Source organism: Marmota flaviventris, chromosome 5 (genome assembly GCF_047511675.1).
Source record: "Marmota flaviventris isolate mMarFla1 chromosome 5, mMarFla1.hap1, whole genome shotgun sequence".
Classification (NCBI taxonomy): Eukaryota; Metazoa; Chordata; class Mammalia; order Rodentia; family Sciuridae; genus Marmota; species Marmota flaviventris.
This window is the reverse complement of record NC_092502.1, coordinates 118009457-118030797: the sequence shown is the minus strand read 5'-3', so window position 1 is coordinate 118030797 and position 21341 is coordinate 118009457. Positions and strand designations below refer to the sequence as shown.

The window sequence follows — 21341 nt, the reverse complement described above, 5'->3', positions numbered from 1 at the left end:
CGTCTGTCCGTCCGTCAGTCCCTCGGGGAGGCCGCCGGTTCCTCCTTCGCGGGCATCCCCGCAGCCCGGCGCGCGCTCGCACCCCCGCCCCGTGTCCTCACTGGCTCGGACAGTCCATGCGAACCGAGGGCCCATTTCCTCTCTCCGTCCCCGCCCCCGCCCCCGTCTTGGTCTCCCCGGACGGGCCAGCGCGAGTGGAAATGAATCAGCAGGACGCGCCCCTCCGCAGGGTCGGTGGGGTGGGTGTAGGCGCCCCCCCCGGCTCTTGGCGCTCTCCCTGCCCTCCTTGGGGCGTACATCCTGGAGGGCTGCTCGCCGGTCTTGCGGGGCGGACATGGACAAAGGCGCTGGCGGACTGTCGGGCTCGGGCTCGGGTGTGTGGAGGGGCCGTGCGGGGCGGGGGAGGGGGCGCGGGCCGCACAGACAATGCCGGCCCGGCCGAGCCGGGGCCGGGCCGCTCTGCACTCTCCCCCCTCTCCTCTGGTCTGTCGTTCGCTCTTCTTTCTTCCTTTTCCTTCTCCTTCCCACCGCGATTTGAGGGGAGGGGAATGCATATTAACGCCGCTTGGTGGCCGCTGCGCTCGGGGCTCCGACGGGCGGGCAGCCGCGACGCTCTGGGGTCGCTGCTGCGTCTGGCGCAGGCGAGCTCCGCCGGCCGCCCCGCTTTGAGTGTCCTGCGTTCCCCGAGCCTCCCCTGTCCCCGAGTAGCGAGGTAGGGAGGCGGCGGCAGGTTGGACCCTCTACAGAGGAACCTCTGTCTCCGAGGACGCTTGCGAATTAAAGGGCGCGGGCCCCAGAGGGAGCCGCTCGCGCTTCCCTTTTCTGTGGGGCGGCTCGGGAGCCTCACCGCCTGAGCTTGGTCCGCGCTGGGGTCAGGTCGTGGTGCTTCAGCGAGCCGCCAGGAGCACCTCTGGACTGCCACTTGAAGTCGGACTGCAGGAGCGCAGGCAGCGGGCTCTGCGGCCGCTCCCGCGTCCCCCTGGCGCGGCTGCCGGGCATGACCCGACACTTTGTTCCCGTTTGTAGGTTTATTTGTGCCCTTTTCAATTTTCTGTCAGTCTCCGAAAAGGGGAAACCAAACAAAAGAGTCTCTTTATTTCTTTTCAGGGCTTGTAAAGTAGAAGATATTTGACAAAGGCAAGAGAAGGACTTGTGATTTAAAGCAGCACAGCCCTCTTTTCTCTGACAGACCATGAGAGTTTTCTCAAATACCGAGTTTAAAAGCGTCCCCTGGCCTTCCACCTCCGGAATGTCCCCCCCCCCCCCCCATTCTGTCCAGATATCTTGCCAGCCATAACGGTGGGAGTATTTGAACTGCATCAAAATAAACAATGCTATAGTGAAACTCCTCTCTCTGCATATTTTCTCTTAATTACAAATTGCATTTTTTCCAATTCTTTACCATGTTAGTCTTGTTGAAATTGTAGTGAACACCCTACAAAACGGATGGGGATAGATTTCGGAAGCATCTCTGGTTTCTCACTTAGTCTTTTCTCTCTGTAATCCGTTCTTTTTAGCCTCCTCCTTTGGGGGAGTGGGGTGTGGGTCTGGATAGTGGCCCCAAGAGAGAATTAAGATTTGTTTTAATCCGGTCTGGTTAATTTGAATTCTAATGCAATCTGCAAACGTGATTTTCTGCATGGTCATTTATTTCCAAAGGAAGCCCCCAGTGTTGTCCTTTTCTATGCTCAGCACCCTTTCCTTCTGTTTAGAGGGGCTAGCTTTTGAGGCTATCCATCCTTTTTGCCTCCCTCCTCCTTTTTAACATCTAATTAGCATTCTTTAAAGTTATACCATTTTTCTTTTCTGCTGGTTTGAAATGGATTGAAACACATCTATGGTTTCTCAGTATATAACAAACTAGAGTGTAAATTTTTATGGCTTGGCTGGCAACGTTGAGGTTTTTCTTTCTTTTTCTTTTTTCTTTCTCTGTGCTTGACTCTGCTTGCAAGCAATGAGGAATGACAGGAGAGCACATAGGGAGGGTTTCTTGGCTGATTGCATTTAAGCCAGGAATTCACTGTGAAAATAAAGCCAAGGGGCGATAAATAAAAGATGCAATCTTCTCTAGGAGACAGACACACAGCGTGGGCTTTGCCTGCTTTCATCAGTGGAAGAGGCCTGGGTGAGTAGTTGTAAAAGAAAATAGTAACTTTTTGAATAGTTCCCAAAGGGGAAGGAAGCCACTGAATGGAATTGGCAGTCCTTGGATGTGAAGTGTTATGATGCTTCTAGGGTAGTTTCAAGAGTTGACCACCACTTTGGAAACCCATACATGCTAAACAAGTACTGTCCAAATTGTGGAAGATATTCTTTTTCCCCTCTGAGTTGTGTCAATTGCCTTAACTTCCAAGTTATATTATTTGTGCCAGTCAGTAAAGAGATGGAAGACTGAAAATGGCCTGATACCTGAAACTGTGAGATAGAAAACTTAAGGTTTGTTTCCCCCCCTTGAGAGAGGGTGTCTAGATTAAGTATCTGATTAGCTTTAAGGGATAGTTTGAATTGTTATACTAACTCAAGAGACTTATTTTATAATTGTGATTTGAAGTAGAACTTTTTTTGTTGTTGTTGTTTCAGAACCTGAGATGGAAAAGAACAGAATACTGAGTAGATAGCACCACCATAAGCATTTTCTGCTATTGCAGAACTGCAAGTTTGTTCATACAGGACGTATTCCTTGACTTATAGAGAGGACTAAATTACAGCTACACTAGGAAAGATCTAGTTGTGGGGTTTTATTTTACATTCATGCTGTTGAAGGTTAAGGATTGAACAGAGAGTTGGGCTTGCTAGAAATTAAGCCTGCTTGGTGGTTATTTTGCAACTTGTAGATTTCAAGAAGAAACTTAAAAGTAATAAACTAAATTTTTGATACAGTAGTTATAAACAATATTTAATTAGTGCAGAACTGCCCACTAGTTGGTTATAGGAAAGGTTTTAGAGAAACTATTGTTGACTTATTTATGTTCAATAATGATATGAACAGGGAGCAGTCTCTGAAGGTACTATTATGCCAGTATTATTGACAGCATTTAAGGAATAAAATAGAAGTTACTATATAAATAATTTTTTTCCCCAAATTTCTGCCTGGGAAAGAGCTTCCCTTAAATGATAGAAAACTAAAATGATGAAGGGAAAGATTAATTTAATTGAATACAAATCTAAAAATTTTTGGAGGGCTGAAAGCACCATAAATCAAGTTAAGCAGCTCACTGGACTTTATTTATAGCATGTTTGACCAAAGGCTGGCTGAAAACTCCTAAAAATTGGTAAAAAGTTCAAAAAATTTATGAATAACTCAGTAGGAAAATGAAAAATTTCAGAGCCAATGGAATGCAAATGGTTAATAAGCATACCCTTTCTTAAGTCTTACCTAAAGAGATACCGAATAAAAATGAGATGCCATTTTCATCGACTTTACTGGTGAAGACTAAAAGATAGATAGTAATGGTACCCGAAATCAGTTGGGGACATGGGAAAGAGAATGCCGACTACCTTGCTTTTTGGCACAGTCTTTTTATCTCATTTCTAGGAATTTATCCTATAGATAATATTGATATAAGTGCATAAAATGCTCTGTATAGCAGTGCTTATTTACTATATGGTCTGCAGTATTAAGAAGTTGGAGTCAACCTAAACTTCTATCAGAAGGGAACCGATTAAGTAGTATTTAGTAGAATGCTATGCAGCCATGAAGAATTAAGTTGATTTATATATTCTAACAAGGAAAGATAACCAAAATATTTCATTTTAAGTTATGTCAAAAACTTCATAGAGAATGCTGCATTTTTACAGCAAAAGGCAGACTTGTGTTTAAATGCATTAAAACATCTGGAAAACAATTCAAGCAACCATTGAATAGTTGGTGCCTTTGGAGAAGGGCATTGAAGTGAATAGGCAAGGTTGGAAGGTATTTTACTTCTTTCTTTATGTCTATCTTATAGTTGGTTTTTGTTTAAAACTAGAAGCATATTTTTTTTTGCAATTAAAGAAACTTTAAAAATTAGACTTGAGATTTTGTCTTTTTTTGTTTTGGTGTGTTTGCGTGGGTGTTTGTGTATGCTTGAGTGTGGACATGCATGTTCTTTATGAAAGCCTGGTTATATCCCTTCCCCCTATTTTTGGTTTTGAAACACACAGTTTCCTTATTTGTGACTAAACAGTTATTTTAGAGGCAAGACATGTTTAAGAAAAACTAGAATCTTGTCTTTTTGGATGAAAAGGAAGGAGGTAGTTTTAAAAGAAGTTGGCTTTTTATTTTTCTGCTAGTTGCTTTTGGAGAGAAGAGAATATTGCCTGGAATTCTGTTAACACTTGGGTCCACACATTCTTAAAGCCTTTCCATATTTATTATTAAAAATTTTGTGGTTTTCTTAGGGGGTGGCAGGGCAGTAAAAGAGGATTATTATTAGAATTAAGATGAATAAAGCTGGATGTGGTGGTGCACACCTGTAATGCCAGCGGCTCTGGAGGCTGAGGGAGGAGGATGGTAAGTTTGAGGTCAGCTTTAGCAACTTAGCAAGACCATAAGCAGCTTAGTGAGACACTGTCTCAGAATACAAAATAAAAAGGATGGGGGATGTGGTTCAGTGGTAAAGCATCCCTGGGTTCAATCCTACCAAAAACCAAACAAAAATGATGAATAAAAATTTAAATGAGGTAATTTATTGGTTTTTCTTTGAGCACTTAGATTTTCTTTATAGGCTGTAGATGATGATACAAGGATGTAAAAAGTCCCTTCAGAATTGTGTATTTTTAAAATTGAAGATGGTACATTTTATTGAATGGATTTTCAATGTTAAATACAGAACAATTTTGTATAGATACCTGTACTTTTTCTGTCTTCCCCCTCACTCCCAGTGTTGGGGATTTAATCCAGGGTCTTGAGCATGCTAGGTATATAATCTTCCACTGAGCTATGTCCCCAGCCCTTTTCCTGCCTTTTGATTAATGAAAAAGTACAATACACAAAAGAAGAAGTTTTCAAACTAGTTACTTTGTATTTTTGTGGATGAGATATTTTGATACCTGAGTATGTCCTCAATATTATTCAGGGGGAAGTTAGATATTCAGTTTTAGGTGAGGAATATGTAGCATCTGTCCCTATACTCCATTCTCTGATGGCTTGTATTAACCCAATGAGGAAATCTAAAGTGTTTAGTAGAAAATATTTTTTTTTGTAGAGCAAGGACTTAAACAGTAATGGAAGGTGGAATTGCAGATTTGGGTTAAGCAAATATTTCTAGTTTTTTTCAGTCTTGAAATTTCTTGCTACATGATCTTGTTAATGAGTATATCTTTGGATTGAAAAGACCCATCCCTGTTATTTTTTTTCTCCTTTTGTGTTGGGTTTCATTCTTTTTGCAAATATAAAACTTTGATGCATTCCCTTTTATAAACTTCAGGATGCATATGGAATAAGTCCTTTAATAGAATAATTATTGCAATTAATCAGACAATTTAATCTTATTGTCTTTTTAAAAAATATTTTTTAGTTGTCAATGGAACTTTATTTATTTATAAGCCACACTGAGAATTGAACCCGGTGTCTCACATGTGCTAGGCAAGTGCTGTACCACTGAGCTACAACCCCAGCCCAATCTTATTGTCTTAAAGTGTGTCTTTGTTGATTTTCAGGGTGTTTATTCCAAGGCTTTTTTTTTTTTTTTCATAAGGTTAATCAATTAGTGTCAGATGCTTCATATGGAAAAATATATCCCAGCATCTCTTTTCTCATATTATATTGTCTTTAGTTACAAATGTGTGAATTCAGCTAGTAATATGTCCAGTGAAAAGGATGGCAAAAGAAGAATGATGTGTTTTCTTTTAGGAAAGTCATCCTTTTAAAAAATTACGTGATTGGATCTGTACTGTTCCACTGTAAATTTTCTTCACTGAAACAAGGTGAATTTCAAGCAGATAAGAGATGCCAGCATATATACATATGCATATATTTTATGAAATAGTTAGAATTGAGATAGTAATAGATTGTCCACTCTGAAAAGGGGTACAGGGTAAACATCTTAAAAATTAGCAGTGACGTACTTATGACAGTAAGATTTAATTGTTTTATTAATGACAATAATTCTACTGAGGGACACATATCCTGATGTTTCTAAAAGAGTGAATCAAAGACACACATCCGTAAAAATGAATTTGGTACCTTGAAGGCACATATTTACATATTTATGTGATAAAACATTCATTTAATGTTAGAAATTTTCATAAGGGCAGTCATTAAGCTCAAACTACTATTGACTTAGATTGTAGGTAAGGACAAATATATTAGAAACAAAGCAGATTAAGTATTTTTTTTAAAGTGTAATAAACTATATGAAACTGACAAACCAGTTTTAATTACCTTCCAAATTACCGTGCTATAATTAAAAAATGGTGCTTTCATCTAATGAAAAGACTAATTTAACTTTCTTGTTTTATTTTTTAACATGTAAAATGTTTGAGGATCGCCATAAATCTGACAGCATGAGCTATTCTTCCTTTAAATGCATGGGAAGACTATCTCCTGAAAAATCAATATCGAATAATAATTTTGAGAGAAATGTTACATGGTCCATTTCCATGAAAAGAGATTCTTGTTTCTTAGTCATAGCCATAGTCTCAAAAATAAAGTGTGTTGGTTAGATTTGTTTATAAAACCTGGGTATCTTTTTGGTTTTTGCTTTTAGTGCCCTGTGTGTTGCTAAGAATATGCTATATGCATAGTTTTTAGTTCTTTAAAAATAGAATCCTCCTTTTTTCATCTAGAAAAGATAGTTAAAGCAAGCTTTGGAGAGAAGACAGTGCAAAATTTGCTTATGATTTTGAATGTTTAGCTGATTGAAGCATTGCTATTCAGCTGATAGAACACTGTTGCTTAAGGGTATGCTAAATGTTTGACATCTGTTAAACAACAACAACAACAAAAAGTTTCTGGGGATTGAATCCAGGGGTGCTCTCCCACTGAGCTACATTCTTAACTCTATTTATTTAGAGACAGGGTCTCACTAAGTTGCCGAGGCCAGCCTTGTTCAAGCTTGTGATCCTCCAGCCTTCAGCCTCCTGTGTAGCTGGGATTATAGGCCTGTGCCATCATTCCTGGCTATATTTGTGGAATTCTTCAATGATAACTAGTTTTGTGTCAGCTGACATACACATACATATATACTTTTGTTTTTGTGGTACTGGGAATTGAATCGTGGGGTGCTACCACTGTATATACCCGGGGACCTTTCATTTTTATTTTGAAACAGCGTCTTGCTAAGTGGCTGAAGCCGACTTTAAATATTAGATTATCCTGCCTGAGCCACCAAATGCACTTGCACATGTGCATTCTCTCTCTGTCTCTGTCTCTGTCTCTCACACACATTTACAAATGGGGATAAAAGGAGACAGATAAACCCAGTTATAATTTGAGTACTGTTATTCCAAGCATATTTCAGTGATCCCTGTATACAGATGCATTATCCCATATGAGAAATTTTTATAAATAAAATACTCTTGGATTATACTGTTATCTATTCATAGAGTTATGGAGATTGTGGAGATGAACAAATCAACTCCAGCTTTAAAAATTTTTTCTGATAAGAAAACTGAGGCCCAAACACTTCAAGTAGAATTTCCAGAGTGGGTTAGTAATCGCCAAAGCTAAACCTTGAATCTCTTTTTCCACAGCAGCGTGAACTATCTCTTGGTTTGCTGGGAATGTTTCTTAGTCTCAGAAATAAAAAAACCCCTGTATTCTTGAATGTAAATTGACAATACTGTTGGAGATGTCATTTTACTAAGTGTTATGAAAGTATTTCAATGTAGTGTTTTAGTTTCATGCAACATTCTAATGTGTTCAGTTTAGTAATGGTTCTAGCATGCAAAATATGTGCTATTGTTTGTAGATGTTTGGAAACTGTGATAATGTTAAGAGATTTAAGTTCAGGAAAAGTTACGTTAACTGTGCCAAACTTGAGTACAGCTGTGTGATACCTATGAATGTATGTGTACATTCATGTAAAAAAGAATTTATTGAAAGTTTAAAGTGCTTGATTATTCATAACAACAGAAGATGATGCCCAGTAAGAAGTTTGGTCTGAGTTTAGTGCGTTTACAGTACTGTTTGCATTTGATCTGTTTTTGTAGGTATCTCACTGTTCTAGTCAATGTTCTCATTCCCTCATCATCTGTAAATAGTGCATAATTGATGCTTCAGTATAGGCCTGTATACGAAAGCACTGTTGCATGTAATTGATGGGGCCCCAGGATATTAGTAACCTCTAACCTTCAAAGACATTTTCTATGATTTGGGGTGGTTCTTCACTGAACATGATTTATGGTAAGATTTTTAGTACTACAACATTTACAAATGGAGTAGTAACAGCAGCTAACATTTCTACAGCAGTTAACCATGTGCTAGATACTGCTGTCTCTGCAGTAATAACTTATACCAACAGTCATAGGTAGGCACTATTGTTCTCATATCACAGGTAAGGAAATTGAAGCACACAAAGAACAAGTAAGTTTCCCCATACAGGCCAGTGCATGACCAAGCCAGATAGCCTTCTGGTGCTCTTACACTCCAAGCAGATCTGCCTGTGATGCATCATCTTACCTTTACTGGAAGGTTATCTTTAAGCTTATAGTCTCTTGTTACTTTTTAGAGTGACTTTCACAGTGACTTGAATTGTAAATTATGCTCAAAGCTATGATTTTTAAATATGCATCTTAAAATTTTACTTGAAAAACAGTGTCTCTTAAAAATTTCTTTCCCCTCTCTGCTGTGGATTGAACACAGGGCCTTGCATGTGCTAAAATATGCACTCTACCACTGACTTATACCACCCAGGTAAAAAATGTCTTTTATGAATGAATTTCAGCTTTGGATGATGATTGTGTTAGGTGATTTTGATTAACTTCCATGAGAAGTTGAACTTTTGAAACAAATAACTTGCCGGTTAAGTCTAATAATTTATGTGCTGCAAAGTATGTGCTCGAAGTTTATTTAAGAAATTACATATTTATGTCATTATAAGGCCCTTAAAATACTGTAATTAAAAATTAATACTATTTCTTGTTGCTAGTAGTGAGATTTGAGTTTTATAGTTCCAACTGTGCAGTTGCCAGATCCTGATGTTAATTGGAAGGATGCTGTAGAATTTGTCAGTACATTTAAACTCTGACTAACCCAATAAGCTGATCAGATAATTTGGAAGCTTGTTTAGTGAATTCAGGTGACTGGCTGCCTTGTCTTGCCTTACTTAAGTGTGTTTACTTAAAACATTTTCATTGTTAGTTGGTGTCGTATTTCTGCTGTTGGAATATGTACAGAAAATATGCATAAGGAGATATATAGAACCAGTCCACAGAATCGTTTTAAAATCTGTTTACTTAAATCCGTGTAATTTAGAATTTCATATATGTCTGGTTTTACTTGTGAAATACTTCTTGACAGACACCAGTAATTTTGTCAATGAAGTGTAGGTTTTTTTTTTTTTAATAATTTAGGTACAAAGGACAAAGACTAGTGCCTTCTCAACATTCGTCTTCCTTGGTAAAGGTATGCACAGGTGGAAGCAGCATTGTCTTTGGTCATGTTGAACCTTTGCTTCTGATACCCCTTTTCTGTTAACTCATTTCTGTAAAGAAATGGTCATTAATTTTATAGATCCTTGTTATACAATCCTAAAACTCAAATACCAGAAATTTGTAATCTCTTGTTCATATGAACAAACTTCATAATGTGTTAGTTCTGTTCTTTAGGATGTTTTTTTTAGCATTTTTCAAACTTCCTCAGTTTATTATTATTTATTTACTTAGTACTGGGGATTGAGTGTAGGGGCACTTTACTACTGAATTACATCCGCAGTCCTTTTATTTATTTATTTTTAAAATTTTGATACAAGTTCTTGCTAAATTGTTGAGGATCTCACAGGTTGCTGAGTTCGGCCTCAAACTAATGATTCTCCTGCCTCAGCCTCCCACCTCAGTATTCTGGATCACTGGTATTATAGGCATGTGCTACCTTACCAGGCTGAATTTTATTTTCTTAATGTTTTCTAATAATTTCTCCCTTTTGTCCCTCCTCAAATATCACTGGTATAATTATGACCCTTCAGCACAATGAAATTGGCTGTTCTTATCAAGATTGTAGTTCATACTTTGTCTCTAGTAAGTAGTAATGCCAAGGATTGAAATAATCAGTGGCCATTTTATGGTGTTGGTGGAATCAAATAAGACTTGAGGGCAAGAGATGGGGAGGCTCTGACCCAGCCTGCCTAAAAGGACTAGTCCCCCACCCCCCACCTTTTTCTCTGTTTTTTTTCTTTTCTGGGGGATGGGATAGGTGAAGTGAGGAGTAGGAGGGTAGGCGGGGGTGGGGGACGGGGTGGGGGAGACAAGAGAGGTAAAAAATACCTATCAAGAGCATATTTCATTTGCTTCATCCCCTGCAGGTGTCTGCCCTCCTTCCAGCCTCCTTTGAATTAGGGAAATAAAGCTGAGGTCAGAAGGACCTATGTGTTCCAGCTGCTGTTGAGCTGCTATTTTTAGCCTGGCCCTACATCAGGCTGGCACCAGGCCATGATGGCACAGGGCCAGCACTTCGTGGGACTGCTGGCAAATGTCAGAAACTTAACTTTTCTTCAAACGAACTGAACTAAGTTTCAGACGTGTTCTGTGCTGTGGTACTGTATTTATATGTACTATTTTGAAATATAGGGTATGTGTTTTTAAAGAAATAATGGATTTTTAATAACCATATAAATAATTTTGAAATATATAACTATTTCTTAAGGCAAATTTTGCCTTATCAGGTCAGACACATATCTGGCTTAAAAATTTTGGTTTTGTGGTGTCTCCAAGAGGTGCAAGACTTATTTGGATTATTTAATATGCTTTGGCATCTTTTTAAAATTGCCATTGTTGAAGTTGGAGAGTCTGAATTGCTTTGTATAATAATCATAAGTGTCATAAGACATTTCAGAAAGCATGTACTTTTTTCCTCCACGTCTCTTTGCTAACATATTTATGTAGGCTTAGGTTTGATTAATGTTCTAGTAATATATTTAACTGAAAATGCTTACTATTCTTGTATAGGGAGTAGCTAGGTTTTACTTGAAATACCAGTATATGCATCCAGATTCTGTATACTCTATAGCCAGCCCACATTATGTAGATTGTGTTTGCAAACTGAGTTTTAAACTTTTGGATGCATATGTGAATTTATGAACTTACTTGAAAATTATGTTGTATTAGTTCTTGAATAATTTTGGGAAGAGTGAAAAGAATGTCACAGCATGAATTTGTATTTTTGGAAGGGTCTACAGTAAGAAGAATGTAATATTTATGGTCTTTCTATAATGGTACATGGAAAAGCTGAGCGTAGTTAGGGATGGTTTGTGGTACACAGTGAATTACCACCCTGTAAGTAGAAACAGAATAGTGATGATTATTTGCTTATTTAGTAGCGATGAGTGGTATAATGTACTTAGATCTGTTGGATGGTCAGGATAACATTAGTTGGTGCATTGATCTGATACCTTTCCTAAGGTAGTACAAAATAATTGGCTAAAATAACTAGAAATAGAATCAAATTGATTTCATCTTTTTCTTTAAGGTGGTTACTGGATGAATTCTGCTGAATTCACTTCTGTGAGAATAAAAGTTTAAGTTGAATGATTTAGTGATGGTTAAAGGTTAATGGTTGGTTAAAGGAGAACGGCTGGCCTTAGCTTACAGAAGACAGATGTTTTAGTTTATTTACATATTTACATCTTTAAACATAGATGTTTACATCTTGGATATGAGAAGTTTGGCATTTTGCAGATTTTGATCCAAGAATATTTTATTTCTTAGGATGAAAACAAAAATTTCATTAGGAAATAGAATGTCTCAAATAGGGCATTAAGTATGTTGAACTATATCACGGTGTAGTAATTATACCATATGGTGTCTTTTTGCAGTTAGAAATTATGGTAGTTATTTTGAAAGTGACTTGGCATTAGATCATCACCTGATACATCTATGTATGATCTCTATATATACATGCAAATATGTAATTTAATAGGCATGGAAAATAATCTGCATGGTAGTAGGTAAGTGACATTTTATGGACTCTTCAATTTTATTTAGGTGTGTCATGTAAATGGTGCCAGCTGTAGTTTAAAAAGTAGCTTGATTAAAACTGGAGCCTATTGGTAGTGTGGTTTAAATGCCTTATAAGTATGCTGTTGGAATTATTTTTCTTTAGGAACTTGTCAGAGCGGTTTCTTTCAGTTTTCATGGATCTCTAATTGGCAAGTTACTAATTAAGATGTTTCATAAATAGCAGGAAATTCCAAAGGCTGGTGGCATTGCATATTTGCTTGCAGTAAGGATGCAACAGTGGGATAAAAACTTTAAAAACTATTCATTTTAACAGTACAAAATACATTTATTTAAAAATGGATTTTAAAATTGTTTTAGCAGATTTGTTTCATTTGAGATTTTTTCATATTCTTTGTTAACAATTTTTATTTTCATAGTTTATAATTGTAGATGTTAGAACATTGATAATATCAAGCTAGTGACTGGATTGATTTAAAAGTTAGTGCTATGAAGTTCTGAATGTGTGTTAGGTCATATATTAGCTGTGGTGTATGTTTTGATTTTTGATACATCATAAAACTTATGAATTCTTGAGCTTTTCTATGAAATTTATCTTTTGAGCCAAGAATATGGTTTATATTTTTTAACTTCGTGTGTGTGTGTGTTGGGAACTTCAAGGTGGCGGTGGTGGTACTGGTGGGTTAAGCTTATATGAGCGCCAAAAATTAAGTAGCCATGGTCATCTGATAGAGTGGCCTCCCTTTCCAGGAATTTATACTTCAGCAGACTGCTTATTGAAAGTTGTTTTAGAACATTTTTGCTTTTCCCTTCTTGCTTTTCCCTGTTGACACTTCTTGCTAAAAATTGTAGACATCTTATATGTGAAAGTTCAGTGTATGATCAAAACCGGTCTATGGTAGTGTTAGAGATATAATGCTATTGCATTTCTAATGTACTCCTTACATTGCTGTTTTCCTGTTTAATCCTTCCCAATTTTTTTTCTCTTTTGCAGTTTCGTTTGTAATAATTTAGAATTAAACATGACTCTCTTAAGAAACCTTCTTTAATAAATCGAAACCATTGTATTTCTTAGAATTTTCATAGTTTTAAAAAAAATTCTGATAGATTCATTTAGATAATACAGTGATGTCCACTACCCCCCTTTGGGAAAGTAGGTAGACCTGAAATTCTACAAGGGATTGTTGGAGAAACTGACCCTAGCCTGATTTCATGGTCTCTTCCAAACTTTAGAACACAACTGTGGAACTCATCTTTATTGTAAAATAAAGTTTGAGGAAATGAAGAGGCCAATCTTCTTATGAGAATATCAGATTCTGTGTAGGATTGCAGATTTCTAAGTATCGTTGATGGTGGGAACATCACTTGGCTAATCAAATTGACTCAATATATGAAGTGCTAGCAAATGAAAAATAAAAATATTCTGCCATATACTGTTATGGGCTCATTGTTTAATGGATATTTCTAGTTTAGTTTAAGATAGAGTTAAAAAGCAATTAAAATACAAAGTTTGTTTTTGGAGTGAAAAACAAATCTCTTAGTTTGGATTTATAATGGCAAATTTTAAATCCAGGAGAGCCAACTATTAATAGTGTTAGTGCAGTGTGTACATAGCAGACATTGAAATGTCACTTGAATGAATGATAGGATTAGATGATATGCCAGCGCTATGGGTGCCTTTATGAAATTGTTTTGGTCGGAAAAAGGAACAGCTCTGAGTTTCTATTTGATTTTCTGAATCTTAGTTGCTATAATATAGTCTCTTAAGAAGATATTCTGAATAACAGTATGACCACTGGGTAGGTAGGTTGTTTTTTAGTATTGGGTAGTCATTGCATTTCTGCACACACTGTGGAAATTTTCTTTCTTTGAGAGGACATTACTATCATCAGCCAAAAAATTATTCTGAAAGCAGTTTGTTTATAAGGTGATTCTAACTTTTAAGCAGAAAGAAATTTGGGTATTATACCCATGTAGCAAAGTACTTTTGAGTTGCCCAAGAAAATAAGATTGTATTGTGGGAATAAGAGATTGCCTTTTCCTTTTATTTAACTTTTAAAAGAAATTGGTACTGGGAATAGTGGTACACCCTGTAATCCTCAATGACTTGGGAAGCTGAGGCAGGAGGATTGCCAGCCTCAGCAACTTAGTTCTATCCTCAGCAATTTAGTGAGACCATGTCTCAAAATAAAAATTAAAAAAAGCATTCAGGGATATAGTTTGTGTAATTCAGTGGTGAGGCATCCCTGGGTTCAATCCCCAGTATTCCCACCCCGCCCCCCCCCCCAAAAAAAAAAAAAAGAAAGAAATTGGTAAAACTAAATTTTAGGTTTTTTTTTTTTTTTTAAATGTACCCCACTCTACCCCCTTGACTTTCAAAACTCACAGAACTTCAAAACATCTGTAAGATCTTATACGCTGTGAAAAGACATTAGCAAATTAATAGGAGTGGTTTATTTAACTGGTCTACAAAATGCTGATGATTCCTTTGAGGTAGAATTTGCTTAAAATTTTGTTTTGCATAAAGTAGAATACAACAAAGAAGGTTTTTTTAACAATTTAACAAAAGGGATATATTCTCAATGGTTGGCATCCTGAGAAGGATGGGTTTTCCAGATAACCCAGTTATCCAGATAATTGGTAGTCTTGGTTTATATCCCCTTTTCTGGACAAGTTGTCACCTCTTTTACTCTGAGAAGTATTTTAGTTTGAATGAAAAAGTCAATGATTACTTTGGCCAGGTATTTTATTTCCCAGAAGAAGAGGGGAAGAAATAAATCAGTTTAAAATTGTACTTTGCGTGTGGACAGTGGGGAGGGAAGGGAGAGGGGGAGGAGTTGTTTGGGACTAAAAGGAGACCTTGGGTTTTCCTCTGGTCTTCATGAGGGGACTCCCCACAATCTCTTCAGATAGGAAATACACCATTTCTGTGTTGATTCTTAGACCAAGAGGAAGCATTTAAGAGATTCTTAATTTCCATAGGTTTGATGTATCCTCCCCACTTCATTTTCTGCAGTTTAAAGATAGGTAGATCTTTATATTCTCACTTAGAGTTGAATTTTAGAGGCTTGTATTAATAGTACATTTCTGTTTGCACATCTTTAATCTTAGGATTGATGTTCTCAGGTACTGCTCATTTTAGGTACTTGTAGTTAGTTAGCCACTTACGAGAGCAGATGTTATTATTTGCCATCACACGGCCATGAGCTTGGAGAAGATGCCTAAGCTATGAGAAGATTAGAGTTCTTTTCACTGGGTCTTGTCTTAGTACTTGTGTGCCTTTAGGTAGATCATTTACTGACTCTGAATGAACATCCTCTACTCCTTACAAAACATGAATGATTGCACCTTAGTCACTTCTGTCTTGAGGCTGCTAAGAGGCCCACTTGAGAATAAATGGAAGTATTTTGAATTCTAAAGAGTTACACAAAAGGGAAATATGTTCTTATTTTGGCAATGTTTCAGTTTTTTAAAAAACGTTTTTTTAGTTGTCAATAGACCTTTATTTTATTTATTTTTATGTGGTCCTAAGAATCGAACCCAGTGCCTCATACATGCTAGGCAGGTGCTCTGCCACTGAGCCACAATCTCAGCCCCAATGTCTCAGTTTTATATAATTTCTTCTATTTATTTATCTTTTCTGCATTTCCCCAAAACTATGCAATCATCATATATTGATTTTGTAGTTACAAGAAACTTTTTTATTTAGAAATTTTGTCCTATTATAATTAAAACAATGACTTTTACTACCCACAGATTGTTTTATTAATAGTTTACTATGATTGTAATTGTTCCTTGTTCTAGTGCACCTAAACAGCATATATAATTTAGCAAGGTGGCCTGCATGTCTGTGTCTCCATTGATTTTTACTCTATTTATGAATTTTGTCTTCACTTGGAACTATAGAATTCTCCTGAAAGTGGAAAGGGGAATGGATAAAATTAAATCCCTGCTACTCATGAATAGACAGTTTGTGGATTAATCCAGGCACTGGAGGTTTAGTTTCTAGCTTCCTTAAGTATTTACCATGGGCAAGTGGAGGATGGAAGAAGATATCAAATTCCCAGATTCAGATATATGTTTTAATTTAAAAACTTACAGAGTTTACCATAAGTTTACCGACTATACTTAAGATTTGTATTCCCTCCTTTTGGAGACTTGCGTCAATAAATAAAAAGAGTTCACATTTTCCTCTTGGTTTAAAGATTTACAAATAAAATATTTCAGAAAAATAGTCTCAAATGCAGTTTCAGAGCTTACTATGAACTGAAATCTTATTTGTGTGTGCTTTTTTAAAATTCCAGGTTTGATGTTCTCTTAAGTTCTTGCTTTGGGAAACTGTGGTGATATGAAAAGGACTACCTGCTCACGTTCTTTTGCAGTTATCCAAAGATTAATGTCTTCAGTAGAGTTGAGATTGGATGAGTTATTACATCATGCTCCCCCTTCCACCCCTTTTCTGGTCTGTTAATGACCTTTCCACAGTTCTAAATGTAACATAGAATTGTACTTTTTTTTTTTTAAATGCTCTATGTGTGTACACACTTGAGTGTGTAAGAGTGGACATCATGTATAGATAAGAATGTTAAGTCAGGTTTATAAACTTGGACATCGGCATTAGCTTTTAGAATTGCAGTCATTATATGTTATTTGTACTTGCCCTATGTAGAACCTACAGTGACTTTCCTTTACTTATAGGACTAAAGTCATTCATGAGTGTACATGACCCAGAATGCCCTACCCTGACTTTCATTTGACCCCTCTATAATATCTTTCTTGCCCTTCAACTGTATCTAAGCTGCCTTGCGACTTGCCTTGACCCATACTCTTCTTTGCCCAATAGAATGAATACCTTTTACTGGTTCATGCACTAATTGTTAGAAATGGGGTAAACAATTCTGTCCTTTATTACCCTAATCATAGTTTTCCATGGGAGTGTTTTCTCTTTTTAAATGGACTCCCCTGATAAGATCGTAAGCTCCAGAAGGGAAGAAATTATATATGTGTTTGTTTGTATGTATGTGTATGTATTCTGTCTACAGTTCCCAGGACAAACCTTTGCACATAGTTGGATCTCAGAAATTTGTTCAATAAATGAATGAAAGTGGTGTTTTACTCTAGGGGGAATATTTTTCTCAGCTCTCCGGGAGGAGGCACTGCTTTTATTCAGTGGTTCTGTCTGTCTCTTAATCCCACACTTATTCATATAAAGAATATGTCAATTTGAAAAATAAAGCCTTGTTTTGTGTTTTGGTCACTTTGGGCAACACTTAGATTCCTCAAAAGTACATTTGCATTCATCTCTGTGGGTAGAAGGACTTTCTTAGAAGAGTTTGAGAAGCTCTGTTTGTTTCCAGTAAGCACCTTATCAAGGTCAATAGTATTGTGATGTGGATTTATATGACATGGACTGGAAAATTCAGTTAGGCATGTATTACTGGGAAGAATGGTAGATATGTAGTAAGAGCAGGAGTCTTTCTCCTGTCTACATGTATAAATCAGTTCTCTTCTTTCCTCTTTTCCTCAGTTCTGTTGAATGAACCATTGTGTTTGGTTTTTATGGGCAAGGCATTAACTTTGGACAGAACTCAGGCAGGGTCATGTGGGCCCCAGCATTTCCTTTAATTTTTTTTTTTTTTTTTTTTTAGTTGTAAATGGTGCTGAGGATCGAACCCAGTGCCTCTCACATGTGCTACACAAGTGCTCTAGCACTGAGCTATATCCCCAACCCCCCAGCATTTCTTTGTGGAACGTTATTTTTTGTCAGTTACTGTATGCATGCTTGCCTGTGCTTGAGCTTTGCTTTTTCAGTCTTTTTTCTCATGTTTTAATTCTTTGATTTTTTTCTTATCATTTTAGCCATTGATTTTTTTTTTTTATGTTATTCAGACTAAAAAGTAGCAGGGTAGAATGATGTATGTAAGAAATTTCAATCAACTATCTGCCACATAAAGTTATTTCTGTCCCATTAAAAGTGGTCTTGAAGCTGGGAGTTGTAGCCCACTCCTATAATCCTAGCAGCTTAGGAGGCTGAGGCAGGAGGATTGCAAGTTCAAAGACAGCATCAGCAATTTAGTGAGGCCCTAAGCAATTTAGCGAGATCCTATCTTTAAATAAAACATTAAAAAAAAAAAAGGGTGGGTGGGGGACTGGGAATGTAGCTCAGTGGTTACAGTGCTGCTGGGTTCAATCCGTGGTACCAAAAAACAAACAAACAGTAGTCCTGGAATAAATTAAAAAATTTTTTGGTGTCTTCTTTGTGGTGAGAATTGGGGTTAGCTTTAATTTGAAATTTGTTTTCATTTACCAAGCTATGTATTTGCAGCTCATAATACCTACCATTTTTCAAGTGCCAGTTCTGTGCTTTACAACCATGATTTCTGGCCCTTGTAACAACTTTGGAGAAAGGTATTCTCCTTATTCTACTCCTGAGGAAATAGAATTGAGATGTCTATAATCCTGTCGAGAAGCACCCTGCCAGTCTGGGATCTTTTTTTGTTGTATCACCCTCTTCTCTAAGAGTTGTTAGGAGCAACTTGTTTTCTTGCACAGGTTTGAAATAAACCATTTGGAGAACAGTGTTCTATGACCTCTGAACATAACAGATAATATGACCCATCCACGATGTATTACTTTTCTGCTCTATGGAGCTGATACTGGAGTCAGTTGAAGATGTCTTTTTTCTTTGCTGAGCTTAAAACAAACAAACAAACAAACAAACAAAAAAACTTTCAGTCACATTTGGGGGCATTAATAGGCTTAAAAAATTACTGTTTTCTCTTTTATTGCCTCCTTGATTTTAGTTGGAAACATGCATGCAGTGTATGTAGTAGAGACATCAAAGCAGAGAAGATTGATGGAACAGACAAGGTGCACACAGCACTGTTACTAGAAGGCGGTTCACGTGCTGTGGGTTTTGTTTGCAGCTTTGTTGATGGAGAGGTTCAGCAGGTTGCTAAAAGGCTATGGACATTCTGTTACTACCAAATTACAGCCTAAAGATCTGTGGAACTCTTAGAGCAAGGCTTAATATTTCCTTTCTCCCCTTTGTTTTTTTTTAGGAAGTGGCTCTGTTTGCAGGAAAGATTAGATGTGTCTTTCTAGGCAACATCCAATGTCTTTTGGATGCTTTTGTGCCTTCACCATAGCTCCTTCTCAGATTAATGCACTGCCCATGCATTTAACTCTTATTCCATAGCTGTCGGTCAGCAGCATTTGCAACTTTCTGTGCAGTCTGGGTACAAGTTAAAAGCTTAGGAAGTCCATATAACTTGTCATAATTTTAGTACTCTAACTTATTAAGGGATATATTTTGATTATCTGATTTACAAAAGTACCATATAAAAATCCATCTATGCTATATGATTGCTGGAACACTGAGCTCTGGTTTTTATGACCGAGTTATGGGATGAGTAATTACTCTCTAGAGTGAATGGTTCAAAATGAAATAACTGTATGCCTAAGGTGTGATGTGACACCAGATGTATTTAGGCCCCAAAGGTATGTAATTATCTCACTGCTCTTGCACATACACACAAGTGCATTTATGCTTATGGCAAGAGTTTTATGTGCAAAAGAAAACTCACTTTCTGATAAGTGAAGGAACAGCACTTTATTTTTGAGGGACTTAGAGGTTGTTGGGTATTAGAGACACCTTTTCAATCCCCCTGTATTTCTTTAGGGCATAATTTAAGGCCATATATCACTGGATTCTGGAGTAACTGTTGTCATACTCTGGGTTTCAAATATTAAGACTAGTTTAGGGAGTTTCTCAAAGCACCATGCTTTTGATTTAGTCTGATTCTTTACTCAGTGACTTGATAAATATTCCTTAAGAGTTTTGATTGTCACTTACATTAATTAAAGGCAATACCTATACTTTGACTTTCCACTAAAAATAAAAACTGTTTTATTATTCTATTTGGATTTAAATTTTTTACATAGGTTATTTATTCCCCTTTTATATAGATCACTGAGTATTAAAGTAATATTTCAATCACATTAACAATGTCACATTTTTTTAATCACTGTTCTATTTGCTGCTGCTGAATAGTACATAGGGATCAGGTAATGTTAGTTTCCCTTGCCAAAGGACCAAATACTTGAGCTTAGAGATTGAGGTTGGTAGTTATGACTTACCTCTCTGTTCACAAGCCCAGGAGATGAGAATTCCTTAGCCTGGGGATCAGTGGAGCCCTGTAGTGGCTGCTAAGTTTTCCCTTGGGCTAGAGAAAGGCAAGTTGAGATGTGGCCTGGCTTGGGGACTTCAAGTGAAATAGCAGTGATGGTAACTTACCTGTTTACAATATGATTCTCTTGAGAGAGTTTTTTTTTTTTAAATTTTTTTTTTTTTAAGTACAGTATTAGGTTGCAGGAGACAATGGTAACTTGAGTTTTGAACTAAGTGAGAACAAACATTTAGAGCTTTAAATTCTTAAAATTATAATTCACAAGTAATTTATGGAAATAAGCAGAATAGTTGTTATATTGTGCTAAATATCAATATGTTCTTTAAAGAGACTGGTGAATTTCTATTTACCTGTAGTTTTTCTGTCTGATATGGTAGTCACTAGCCACATCTCACTACTGAACATTTGAAATGTAACAGGTCAGAATTGAGATTTGCTAGAAGTATAACACATGCACAGATTTTGAAGACTTAGTACAATAAAAAGAGTGTAAACATAATAGGAATAACTTGGTTGATAATTTCTGTGGTAATTATATTGTCAAAATTAATTTTGCCTTTTTTTTACTTTTTAAGAATATGACTACTAGAAAGTTTAAAATTATATATATGGCTCACTTATTAAAAAAATTTAGTGGTGCTCTGTAGGTCCTTTATTGATCTCAAAATAATTTTTGTTTCTTTTCTTTTCTTTTTTTTTTTTGAGAAAGGGTCTTACCTCTTTTTGCCCAGTCTGGCTTTGAACTCCTGGGCTCAAGCAATTCTCCTGCCTCAACCTCCCAAGTAACTGGAACAATAGGGGTACACCACTGGGCTTGGCTTTATTAAGTTCTTTTTGTTTATTTGCACAGTTCAACTATGACTTGGTTATGTATTTGATTTTAACTTCTGGCCAGCATAAATCTAAATACCATATAGTGATCCTTAAAACTTGGTTCCAAAATATTGTTCTTTTTTTTTTTGCTATTGGGGGTTTAATCCGGGGATGCTTTACCACTGAATTACATCCCCAGCCCTTTTTAGTTTTTATTTTTAAGACTGGATCTTTGGGGCTGGGGAT

At 36.9% G+C, this 21341-nt stretch overlaps 1 protein-coding gene and 1 long non-coding RNA gene across 2 annotated transcripts in view; both read left to right on the top strand.

Annotated features, from left to right (window-relative positions):
• The window catches only part of Zswim6 (zinc finger SWIM-type containing 6), a 200800-nt gene that overhangs the window by 685 nt on the left and 178774 nt on the right, over nucleotides 1-21341 (top strand). The gene's annotated exons all lie outside the window — the stretch shown is intronic.
• Nucleotides 12-1345, top strand: LOC139705791 (uncharacterized). Its single transcript, XR_011707623.1, has 2 exons — nucleotides 12-374; nucleotides 1108-1345. It is a non-coding gene; the product is annotated as an uncharacterized lncRNA (long non-coding RNA).